The sequence below is a fragment of the Gopherus flavomarginatus genome, chromosome 25 (genome assembly GCF_025201925.1).
Source record: "Gopherus flavomarginatus isolate rGopFla2 chromosome 25, rGopFla2.mat.asm, whole genome shotgun sequence".
Classification (NCBI taxonomy): Eukaryota; Metazoa; Chordata; order Testudines; family Testudinidae; genus Gopherus; species Gopherus flavomarginatus.
The window spans coordinates 14,198,815-14,211,581 of NC_066641.1; the positions used below are offsets into that span (position 1 = coordinate 14,198,815).

Consider the following 12,767-nt stretch of genomic DNA (forward strand, 5'->3'; position numbering starts at 1 on the left):
CTGCCTGCCCCCACTGGGACAGCAAGGGCAGCGCTGAGCACGGGGGGAGCTGAGACCCCAGCTGAGTGGGGGGACACCCGGGCAGGGCAGGTCGGCTGCCAAACAGGTTTGCCTGGTCCAGACGTGCTGCTGGGAAGTGATTACACAGCAGGAAGGGAGCTACCAGGGACAGGGCTCAGGGGGGCTGTGACCCCAGGCCCAGCCAGCGAGAGGGAGCAGGTCCCACTCCCTGCCCCAGCTGCTGAATCCCAGACCGAGCTGCAGAGGGATCCCTCCTTGGAGAAGCTGAGGGAACTTGCTGGCCACAGCGCTGCAAATCCCCTTGGGGAAGGCTGCAGGGACAGAGTCCTGCAGGAGAAGGGATTCCTGTCCCGGGAATGGGCTCCCCAAGGGGAAGTAGAACTGGGGGGAATCGGGAGACAGCTGGTGGTGCCCCAGGAATCCACAGGGTTCTTCCCTTTCGAGCTGCTGGATGGGAGGAGAGTGAGGGGACCCCTGAACCTGGAGAGAGAGGTCAGGGATATGCTGGCTTTAGATGGGATCCAGCCATTTTACAGCCCATGGGCCTCACCCGTGGGGCTGATCCCCAAGCGAGACAGGATGATCTGGTTTTATGGGGGCTATCAGAAGCTTAAAGCCATCACAGTGTCCGATGCCGACCCCATGCCTAGGCCTGGGGAGATTCTAGACAAGCTGAGAGGGATGGAGAACTTGGCCCTGGCAGACACTGATAACATGTGCATCTTTAGCCAGACCTGGGAGGAACAGGTGTCCCAGGTGAAGAGGGGGCTGGGCTGCCTCAAGGAGGTGGGACTGACGGTAAAAGCTGGAAAGTGCAAGGGGGGACGGCAGAGGTGTTGTGTCTGGGCCACAAAGTGGGAAGCGGCTGCCCAAGCCCAGAGCTGGCAAAGGCCAAGATGGGGGCTCTTAACCAAGGGAGCCCGAATCACAGACCAGAGTGCTGGGAAAAGACCCAATCCCAGCTTGAAGCCCAGGGGTACTGGGGTGGCAAAGGGTGTGGGCTGCATAAACGTTCCCACATGCGGCCTGCAAGTGCCATCAAGCACACCCGACCTAAGGGAGGGCGTAAGACTGGACTGTCCTGGTGTAACTCAGACCAAGGGATGGGAGAGATGCTGGGGCATCCATGGGAACCTTGGTGAGTTCGAACTTCCCCAGGTCACTGGCTGGAGTGACCTCGCTCAGTTCGGTCTCAAAGGGGAAAGAGATGTGACGAACTGGGAAAGTTCTTAATGTTTTCTCTGAATACTGTATTGGTGCCTCAGTGTCCCCATGGCAGTTCTTAAGTATCTGGCAGAGCCAAGGGCCAGTGCACCTAAATGCCTGACACTCTGTCTCCTAGCAACTGATGGCCTGGGCCCCTCCTCTGCAAAGGTGCCAGCTAAAGGTGTTGGAGACAAAGGGATCAGGTGACCTCCTGGCCCGGGAAAGGAGCTGAGCAGAGAGGAGGGGCTGGGAGGGGTTGTTAGTCTGGAGCTGGCTGGGGTCAAGGGTGGAGGGCAGACCTGGGAGTCTGGCTCACTGCCCCCCAGAATGGACCCAGCCGAGGGGTCCGGTTCGCTGTATCTACAAGCTCTGTTTTAGACCCTGTTCCTGTCATCGAATAAACCTCTGTTTTACTGGCTGGCGGAGAGTCACGTGACTGCAAAGTGGGGGTGCAGAACCCAGTGGCTTCCCCAGGACCCCGCTGGGGTGGACTCGCTGTGGGAAGCGCACGGAGGGGCAGAGGATGCTGAATGCTCCAAGGAGAGACCCAGGAGGTGAAGCCGTGTGAGCTTCTTGCCCTGAACAAGTCTGCTCCAAGGGAGAGGAGGCTCCCCAAAGTCCTGACTGGCTTGGTGGGGAGCAGTTCCGGAGCATCGCCCGGGGACTCCGTGACACGTACCACGCCGGCTGAGAGACAGTTCCAGACCAGCCTCTGCCAGAAAATTGCCAAACAAGGGCCCGGCCAACTCTGGGCTACTTCTGTGATTCTCAGCAGCCAGATCCCAACATTTTAGGCTGGAGCCTGCAATGAGACCCAAACACTGAGATTCCTGCTGCTGGGGAAGGAGACCCCCGCTCCATTCAGACACCGAGCAGCATGCTGAGCAGGCTTGTTTCAATTGCAGGCAGCCCTGGTCACACCCTGGATCAGCCCCCCTCAGCCTCTCTCTCTCACCAAGCCAGGCACCACAGTCAGAAGGATCAGCTGACAACGAAAGCAGCTGTTTGGCCCGGATGTAGGAACGTGTACATAGCTGGATCAGACCAAAAGGTCCATCTGGCCCAGTGTCCTGTCCACCGAAAGCAGCCAATGCCAGGTGCCCCGGAGGGAATGAACAGAACAGGGAATCATCAAGTGATCCACCCCCTGCCGCCCATTCCCAGCTTCTGGCAAACAGCAGCCAGGGACACCATCTCTGCCCAGCCTGGCTAATAGCCACTGACAGACCTGTCCTCCAGGAACTTATCTACTTCTTTATTGAACCCTGTTATAGGGTTCACAACATCCTCTGGCAAGGAGTTCCACAGGTTGACAGTGTGTTGCATGAAGAGTCACCCCTCCCCAAACCACCGCCAGGAAGGCACCGGAGCAGGGGCAGTCACTCTGCTCGTGGCTGAGAGTCGAGGGAGGCTGGAGAAAGGCTAGCGGGAAACCCCGTGAAGTTTTCTTCCTTCCCTCAGAGGGAGGAAGGGAAGAACTTGGCCCTTCTTGCCGGGCTCTGTCTACTGTGCTTCTCCGCCCAGAGGTGCAAGACAGCGTAGATGAGGCTGGAGCCGACAGCAGCTGCATTAGGCCTCTTCCATTGCCATGGGCAGGCCACCAGCAGCGACGTTGTTTTTGAAGACCAGTGGAGTAAGTAAGCGTGTGATTCCCAAGGGCCAAGACGGTCATTACCCCAATGCACGGAGAGGGGAGCACGAGCCCTCAGCACCAGCACCCTCGGAGCTAGCATTTCTGAATTCCAGCCACTGCTGCCTCTCTAGAAGAGCTGCTCTCGTTCAAGCCGGGGCTCCAGGGCTCAGTGCCGGAATCTCTGGCCTGGCCCCACCCCACAAGCATTCAGAAAACAGGATCCTGGCCCCCTGGAAATCAGGAGATCGGCTTAACAATAAGAAGAGTTCGGAGTTCATGTCTTTGCTTTCTGAGCCTTCTGGCTGTGTTCATTTCACGTTGCTTCGGCAATCGCCAGTATTAGAAACGCTTTTTGAATGGAAGTCGAGATTTCATCCTGCCTTGACCAGCTGCCATGAGACACGAGATAAAAGCAGGAGGGTTGACACTGAGGCCCGAGGGAGGTCAGACTAAATCCACATAATGGTCCCTTCTGCCTTGGAGACCTCAGTGCTCCTGGGAATACAGATTCCTTTGCACGCCTGTAAGCAGTTTACACTCGCTGCTGCCTCTGCTGCGAACAGCAAAGCCCCTGTTAGCAAAAACTAACAGGCGCTTCCTTTTCGGAGTCTTTCATCCTCTAAAAAGGCCCAGTCACCACTGCATCTGCTCCACGACTGCTTGACAGAGGGAGGCTGCTCCAGGAGGGCCAGCACTTTGAAGAGGAGCAGCTGGGCCAGGGAAAATAGAAGTGGCAGGTGTTCAATCACTTAGAGAGGATGGACGACAGTTTGTTTGGGAAGCTGGTCCATTACAAGGGCGATTATTTCCCTACAACCACCTGCCCAGTTGTGCTTTCAGGCCTGAAAGCTGATCCAGCACTTCCTGCCTTTGCAGCGTAGCTCGCCAGGGAACGGGTTTGCACCCCAGCAGTTAAACACATGGAACGTGCCAGCGACGACTCACTGAACCTCCCCGATGGGATGGCTGGGTCCTTTGTGAGTGCATTAAAGAGTGACCGCGGTGACTGCTGCAGGGCAGACAGGCCAGACATGTGCCCCCGTGCAGCACGGACAGCGCTGGGCAGACTCTGCGCACTGTGACACAGCTGGCTGTTCAGTTCACATGGTGTCCACGTCTACGTCCATATGCTGATGTTCGTCCCACCTGATCAGGCCAGCCCGTGCCAATTATATTTCCTACTTCCCTTGGGGAGCGGCAGGGGAATTGTTGGACGCAAACCCCCTTGTTCAATCCATGGCAATTTGCTATGCTCACACTCGGGATTAATGCTCCCTAGAGATTCATTAGACGTGCCGCAGTTGGGGAGCATGGAGGGACTGTTGGGCGGAGAAGGGTTAGGATGTTCCCGGTTGCTTTTCACACCATTGTCAGAGTGCAGGGCCCTGCGTGTCAGCCGCTCTGGCTACCGCCCACTCGCAGCAGAGGCAAGTACACACCAGCCCAAGGAAGGGGTTGTGCTTTGGAGAACAACGAGGCTGCTCCAGTGTGACGATGCGGTTCTGGCGGGACCCAACTGAGAGTGCCAATTCAGGACCAATTGCTTAAACAAGGCGGTTACAGCCCTAGGCTGGGGTTTCTCCATCTCTAAGGCAAACCAAACCAGCCAGCCAAAGATGACTTTAGTTTCACCCCACTGGCCAACCACAAGTCACACAAGCAATTTCGTTAGACATTCCAGTTTCCCAGTATCACCACGAGTGCCACTCGTCCTGGGGATGAATGGTTATGAAAACCAACATCCCAGTAAAAGAAAAAGTTTCTCTTGATTCCAAAGAAACAAGCCCCAGATCCAGGTCAATATACACATCAAATCTTACCCACAAATCACGCTGTTGCCAATCCTTTAGAATCTAAAATCTAAAGGTTTATTCATAAAAGGAAAAAGGTAGAGATGAGAGTTAGAATTGGATAACTGGAATCAATTACATACAGTAATGGCAAAGTTCTTAGTTCAGGCTTGTAGCAGTGATGGAATAAACTGCAGGTTCAAATCAAGTCTCTGGAGTACATCCCCCGCTAGGATGGGTCAATCAGTCCTTTGTTCAGAGCTTCAGTTCGTAGCAAAGTTCCTCCAGAGGTAAGAAGCAGGACTGAAGACAAGATGGAGATGAGGCATCAGCCTTTTATAGGTTTTTTCCAGGTGTAAGAACCTCTTTGTTCTTACTGTGGAAAATTACAGCAAAATGGAGTCTGGAGTCACATGGGCAAGTCCCTGCACACCCTGCTGAGTTACAAGGCATATCTGCCGCCTCTCAATGGGTCAGTTGTGTAGCCGATGGTCCTTAATGGGCCATCAAGCAGGTTAGGCAGAGCTAACACCCACTTGTCTGGGATGTTTCCCAGAACTACAGCACCAATTTGAAATACAGACAGTATAGAGCCAATACTCATAACTTCAACTACAAAATGATACATACATCCAGACAGCATAATCATAACCAGCAACCCATAACCTGGTCTTAGACACCTTATATAACCCCCTTTACATACAATTTGGTGCCACTACAGGACCTTGGTTGCATCCGTGTTCTATATGGTCCCAGATTATATCAATAACATCACATCCAGCAAGCCCAGGTTTTTGCTAGGCCAGGGTACGCCTTGTTACAGAAGCATGCGCCCGTTCACACCCTTGGGAAGAGGTAGCCAGTGCGCAGAGGTGCCCACATGCCATGGCTCACACACTGATCACCGACCCCGGGACATTCCAGCTATTTCTGGAATCTCAGGACTTTCCATTCCCATGCCACCCCAGCAAGTGGATTTATTACCTCTGCACTGTCCTCAAGCCATCAGTGAAGTGGGGAGATGAACGCCTAGACAGACACACAAAAGCACTCAACGTGTAGGCGGTGGCAGGGCCAGAATGCATGTGGACATCATGCATGTAGTGCACTCGCCTAGACATGGGGTGAGGTGGAGGGGACCCCTTTCGGCAGTGAGGTTAGAAGGCAGGACTGCAACACTGGAGTCCTGAGTGCACTTCCTGGACCTGCCACTACATTCCAGTTAGAATTTGGGCAAGACCCCATTCCTCAGTTTCCCCTCATGTACCCGGAGAGGAACGTTCTAGCCGTCTTACTGCAGCTGAAGGTGGTAGGTTAACAGTGGGGAGCCCCGTTCATGAAAGGTTCTGTGCTCTGGGAGAACAAATGGATTCTTCCTCTTCACTATCACGACTCGGGGGCTGGTGCTTCCCAGTCACGAACTGAGCCAAAGGATTCAGCTCCTTCAGAGACAAAGGGATGGGGATGGCGAAGCAAGGCAGGCGTGACGGATCCCTGACGGATTAGGGACGAAGCCAGAGCGAGCCACCCAGGCGCTGATGCCCTGACTGGAACTGCTGCCCGTCAGCGGTGAGAAATGCCGCAGGCTGGAGGACTGTCCTCCACCCCAAAGCGTTTTTTAAAATCTCTCTCGCCAGAACCCATGGGGAAAGCTGGTTTGCAAGATCTTGGGAAGGGTTAATGGCTTCCGCACAGATTAAGGACCTAAGCAGCTTTGGGATTTAGGAAGATCGTGCTAGTAACTTGAGATAGGATGTCACCGCCAGCCAGGGGGCAAGTGAAAGGATCCGCAGCCTGCTGAGACACAGGAGCTGGCATCAGCCAATTTGCTGCCCCGCTGGCTCTGCTACCTACATGAGAGAGTCCAGTGGGGCCAGGAGAAAGCCCCGCGCTAGTTTACCTGCTGGAGGGAGGGCTGAGGTGCAGGACTCCAACTGGAGGTGGGTCTGTCTCGGGAGAGACGAGAGCCAGGTGCAAAAGTCAGGTCTGCATTCTGGAGAAAAGCAAAGGAGCTTTCAGGTCCTTCCAGCAAGCGCCACGGAGGGGCAGCATGACCTAGTGGTAGGTTTTAGGCTGTTAGTCAGCATTTCACACACGGTCCCCGTTAGCCAGACGCGATGTTACTTGGTTGTTAAATGCTCCGTCCTTCTTGCCTTTGAGTCAGTGCCTCTCACTGCCCCACACAAGCGGCTGGGTTAGAGACGTGAGCAACAGTCCCCCCTGCTTCTCGGTCACACAGCTCTTTGAAGGGCTGCAGTCGAGACGCCACTCGAGATCATCTTATCAACAGTGCCACAGATGGGATCGATACAGGAATGAGCTGAATAGCTGATCAGAGCGGCTGCTCCGCGGGAGACGGGAATCGCTGCTCTGTACCATGGTCACGGTTCGGAGTCACCTGTCCTTGGCCTCTCTAGCTTTCATTACGCAGGCCACTTGCATGCAATGCTGTGAGTCCATCACCCCATCCCTGCTCCCACTCCTACCTCTGTCTGTGTCAGCTCCCCCTCCATCTCCTCTCACTCACCCCTTTGGGCCGTCATTCCCACTTCACCTAGAATGGGTTCCCTCTTCCCAGGCACCCAGCACCCTCCCCTCCTATCCCCCTCTCCTCGCCGCCTCCCTTCACCCATTGGCGTCGGATGCACCACCTTACTTGTCTCCACTGTGCTAGACTCCTTGGGGCAGGGACCTTGGGCTTTTCAAATGCCACGTATACTCGTGATGCTCCCCAAACCAATAGCACTCAGCAAGGCTAACCCAGCTCGTTCCATTTGCACAGGCCAGTTCATGCATCGTCCCAAATATTTACTGTTCCCCTCCCGCAACGGACAAAGCAGAAAACCTGCCACGATTCCCCAGTTAGGGCATCTGAGCTAGATCAGGTGCCACCATCTGACCTGATGAGCAGCCACTCAAAATCCTCACCCCACAAGCCAGCTACTTCCAAAGGTACAGTATCCCTCCCAAGCAAAGCTTCTGCCCATCACCTGAGCCGCCTTTCTCCCAGAGAGCAGGAGAAGGCTCCGTGTACTGTGCTAAGAACAAAGCTCCGTATAGGGCCCAGCGATCTCTAGCAGCAAGTGCCCAGGAGGCCTGCTTTACAGACGTGGTGCTTAGACACTGCCCCAGCCAGCTCTTCTCAGCCGGCATCAATCACAGCTGTATCCCTCCAATCACTGACAACCGCTCCCTTCCTACTGGGCTAATTAGCCAGGTTCCTCCCTGCCCGGCCCAGAGATGGAGGGGAACAGGGGAATGGAATGAGCCTCGTGTCCAGGCCTGGGCCAAGCCAGCTCAGGAGGACGTTTGATGGGTTTGGATCAGGTTCAGAGGATGAGCCTGGGGAAGGCGGCACTGAGGAAAGAGACAGATGTCATCTGCCTGCCTCCTAATGCGTTGAAGGGGTGACAGGGTTTGAACTAGGCTCAGCTGCCACTTAAAATAGCAGAAGGCACTGGGGAGCGTTGGCAGCGAGTGGTGGCGGTGGGAGGAAGGGACACCGACGTACCCGAGAACAAGAGATATTTGTACTCCCTGCTCAGCACCTGCCTGGAGCCCCTCCCATCCCCCTGCGATGCATGTTACCAAAGCCGGGTGTGGGCGCTAAGGATGAGTCTAACACAGGCATGAGGTGCCATGACCCACACCGGCCACAGTCAGATTTCACGCTCCGCGGCCAGTGGGGGGAAGGGCTTCACAGTCACAGACTGCAGTTTGGCATACAACTCCCAACCAAGACCCTGTGAGCGGGTGCCTGCTGTGGGTGCATCATGAAATCCTTCTGCCCCACCTTGCGTGGCCCGACTGCAGAGCTCCACACCAGGAGGGGCCTGTGCCACGGGGAGGCCCTTGGAAACCAATCTGATCCTGGCAAAAAGTCATCTCCTACTTCTGCGCCCAAATACCAGCTTCTCAGAGATCACCAAAGCCAGCGGCTTGCATGGGCTGTTCGCTCTGCAGTGCTAAGTCACAGCACAGGCACTGAACTTGCCACTGCAGGACGGGCTCTCTGCCGGGCCAGCCAGCCGAGGCCGCATTCATTGGGTTCCCAGGTTCCTCCTTAACCCACGTCCTCCTGCCGCTCAACCACCCGGTCATCAACCGCACCACTCAGCCTGGTGGGCGGGGAGGGGTGTCTACTGGTCAAGGGCAAGAGCAATTGTCTATCCACGTACCTGATCATACGGGCGCTGTACCAGACAGACATTCTCACCTACCCTACCGTCATCTCTGCTCCCATAGGGTCTGTCCCGTCCTCTTACTAGGCCCCTGCTGACCGCATGGGAGGCACGGACAGGACCTTCCACCAGCCAGATGCTGCAGGGGAACAAAGACAAGGGTATCAGCTGGGAGGTGGCCAGGGCGCTCTCGCTCCATCTGCCAGGAGCTGCTGCAATTAGGAGGTTCTCTCTCCAGCCAGGGCGTAACTGGCTTGCTTGTCTGCTCAGCCCCGGACCCTGCACTGCCAGCCAGGGCAGCGGCTTTAGGGACCATCTTAACACTTAGCTCCTGCTTTAGCTTTCGGTCTCTGCAAGCGTTATAGAGAGATGGGCAGGGATGGGCTGGGTTGCCCATTTTACAGATGGGCAAATTCCTTCCCAGGCCACATTCCCTACGGCAGGGGTAGGCAACCTATGGCACGTGTGCCGAAGGTGGCATGCGAGCTGATTTTCAGTGGCACTCACAGTGCCTGGATCCTGGACACCGGTCTGGGGGGCTCTGCATTTTAATTTAAATTTTAAATGAAGCTTCTTAAACATTTTAAAAACTTTATTTACTTTACAGACAACAATAGTTTAGTTATATATTATAGACTTATAGAAAGAGACCTTCTAAAAACATTAACATGTATTACGTGCCCGCGAAACCTTAAATTAGAGTGAATAAATGAAGACTCAGCACAGCACTTCTGAAAGGTTGCTGACCCCTGCCCTACAGTCACCTGGAGAGTCAGCAGCAGAACCAGGACTGGAACTCAGGAGTCCTGACTCCCAGGCCCACTCCCTGTTCACTAGGCCTCCCTGCAGCCTAGCTGTAAACCAGAGCTTTGCCCCAGAGGCCAGTAGATTTTACAACAGGGCATCCAAGCTGTGCCCTGGCGTTGTGTGTTCCTGGCAAGTCACTAGTCGTTTATGGCCACGAGCTCATGACGCTGCTAGCCAAGAGGCCCCCGCACCCCAGTATTTGGGGTCCTGGGAGCCCGACAGGCTCTGCAAGGCAGGTGAGGAGCTGTGTCAGAGAGCAAGAGACCTGCAGGTACATGCAGCAGGATGGCAGCTGGGGAGGGGGAAGAGCTCGTTCTCCTCACCCTCCGGGTTGTGCTTTGGCTGCCTAGAAAGCAACCAGTGCAAACGTCTGCTCCATGGTGCCAGAAACAAAGAGCTCTCAGCCAGCACTTCTCCCCCACCGAACTCAAAGCGCTTTGAGGTCAGCAGGCCAGTGGCAGAGCCAGGAACTAGACCCCTGGGCTCCTGAGCCATTAGGCCACGCTGCCTCCGTCCATTAATGGGCCTTGCTCGATACCAGTGCCAGGAGAACGGCCACGGAGGCCACATTCCTGAGCTGCACAGGGGCCATGGCCACAGAGCTGGAGACTCCACCAGCAGCGCTCGGGAGGTGGCAGGGCAGCCCGCTGGGCTTGGGGGGCAGAAGCTCCCAAATGGGGAGATCCCTGGGATGCAGAGAGCGAGGCGAGGAGGGGCGCGTGGGGCGGGAACTAGAGCGTAAATCACTCACCAGCGGGAACAGGCTCCTGCAGCCTCTGTGGCTCCCCTAGCACTCGGGGCTGGGCTCAAAGGGCCCCATGCTGCTCACCAGCCCTGGGAGCAAGGCAGAGTCTAGAAACGCCCCCCGGGCGAGGCCCGGGCCCCAGGGGCTGGAACAGGGCTGGCGACAACAGAGGAAATCACAAGGGACTCTGGGAGCTGGGCCCCCAATACTCCCCACAAGTCAGTGTTTGCAAGGGGCCCAGCCGAAAGCCCCCCCCAAACGCAGCCCTCACGGCTGTTCCCGACCCCCCGCCGATACGGGGCAGTCACAGCCCCAGAGGGCCAAGGCGTTTACCTCAGAGCTTCTTCTTTTGGCCCTGGAGGTCCCCGCTTGGTCCCGGCTCCCGGCACAGCGGCCAAGGGGGCCACTGCTTTGCCATTGGGATCCATGGCAAGCTCCAAAGCCTCCTGCCAGCCGGAGCTGGGGGCAGGCCCCAGGGCCCACGTGAGGGAGCTGCCCGGCCCTGAGAGAGCCCGGGAGGGCAGCCGGGGGCTGTGAGGAGGTGGGTGGCCAGGCCCAGGGCTGAGGGAAGCTGGAGCAGCTCCAGGGGGACGTTTACACAGCAGACACTGGATTAAGCGGGGCCTCGTCTGCTCCATCCCTGGCCGAGCTGGGACCAGAGCCCCACAAGGCAGCTTCTGTTCATTCGGGTAGCCGCTTGCCTCAGAGCCGCTCTCAGGTCTTAGGGCCCAGCGGTAACTGGCCTTTCCCTTCACAGGCCCCCCAAGGGACAGACCCCCCCCCCCACCCGACAGCCCAGCGCCCCCAGGCCAGCTCAGAGCCCTGGCCTGGGCTTCCCTCTAGTGACTCTGTGAGGAAATGCAGGGCCAGGCTGCCAGGGCCTGCCTACCCAAGGGGTTTGTGCACCAGGCCAACTTCCTGTGTAGCTAGGCCAGACTGGCACGATTTACTTGAGGGCTCGTCTACACATGAACCTTAATCCAGAATAAAGCAGGGTGCGGATGTAAAGTGGACTAACTGTTCCTGGTTAATGCCACATGGACATTTTTGTTCAGGAATAAGAGCGTCTTATTCCAGATTAACTTAATCCACTATTCATTTAAACCACTAATTCAGAACAAGGCACTTTTATTCCAGAATAAAAGCATCCACATAGGGAGTTAATCGGGGTAATTAAGCCACTTTACATTCACACCCTATCGTATTCCAAATTAATTTCCCTATGCAGACAAACAGTTATTTCAAATTAGCTTAATCCACTTCTGAAGTGGATTAATTTTTGGAACAACACTTTTACTGCAGCGTAAGAGCATTCACACAGGGAACAGTTAAACTGAAATAACTCCCTTTGTAGCCAAGCCAACATAAAGCCTGTTTTACGCCTGTTAGTGCACCCACAGCAGGGAACTGCAGTGCACGCACGCAAAGATCCCCCCTAGAGCCAGGCCTGACGCGTCAGCCCTCCAGAGATCACTGCATCAGGACAGCACCTTTCCTCGCACAGCGTATTACAGACCTGAAGGAAGAGGCAGAGCCTGCTCCAAGATCAGCCTGACGCAGGCCAGGATGCCCAGGCACAGTCATTTCCAGCTAAACAACTTGGATTCCAGCAGGTCCCACAAAAAGCCCAGAAGCCCCTGTTAAGCCACTACCCCTCACAGCCTGCAGCATGTTAGCTTTAAACCCCCCACAGCGGCTGTGCCCTTTGAGCCAGGGGCTACGTTTTGCTAACGAGGGTCTCTAGTACAAGCTACCACACACATAGCCCCTGCTGTGGGTGCCAGTCTGGGCGGGGCATACCTGGAGGTAGCGGGGTGGAATCAGACATCCCTCCCCCCAGGACACATCTGAGCCTGCCAGCCACCGTGTCTCTGCTATTGCTGCAGGCTGAGTGTGGGTCTGTGTCCCCTAACCTGAGCCTGCAGAGGTTGTAAAACAAGCTTACTTTATACAGAGGCCGTGCAATTGGCGGAGTGATGCCAACATAGAGCGGTAGGAGCGGAAGGGACCTTGGGAGGTCATCTAGCCCAGTCCCTTCTAGCTGAAACCCAAGTAGGAGAATGTACAAGCTGAGGGTTAACGTTAAGCTAGGCTTGGCAATCGGCTTAAGCCTGGGAGTTAAAAGTTTGCCAGCATCAGAGGCAGGAGTAAGTGACCTGGGTGAGGAGGTGGAGCACTAAGAGCTGTGGCATAAGCAAGTGACCACAAATCGTGAATGTGAACGGCATTTTTTGGGGGTGGGGTGGGGTTAAGTAATGTACCTTGCTCTAAGTGTACTGACAATGTTAACGAATGTGTTGACACAAATAGCTCTATCACTAATCAGAACACCAGTTATGGTTACCTAGAAGGCCCATATGGACAAGAGGAGGAGATTTAATTAC

At 55.6% G+C, this 12,767-nt stretch overlaps 1 long non-coding RNA gene across 1 annotated transcript in view; it reads left to right on the forward strand.

The window, feature by feature from the left end:
• The first annotated feature begins 1,207 nt into the window (after nt 1-1,207).
• The window catches only part of LOC127040482 (uncharacterized), a 29,773-nt gene continuing 18,213 nt past the window's right edge, over nt 1,208-12,767 (forward strand). The window contains exon 1 of the long non-coding RNA XR_007771446.1: nt 1,208-1,395. This is a non-coding gene — a long non-coding RNA (uncharacterized LOC127040482). The remainder of the gene's footprint in view (nt 1,396-12,767) is intronic.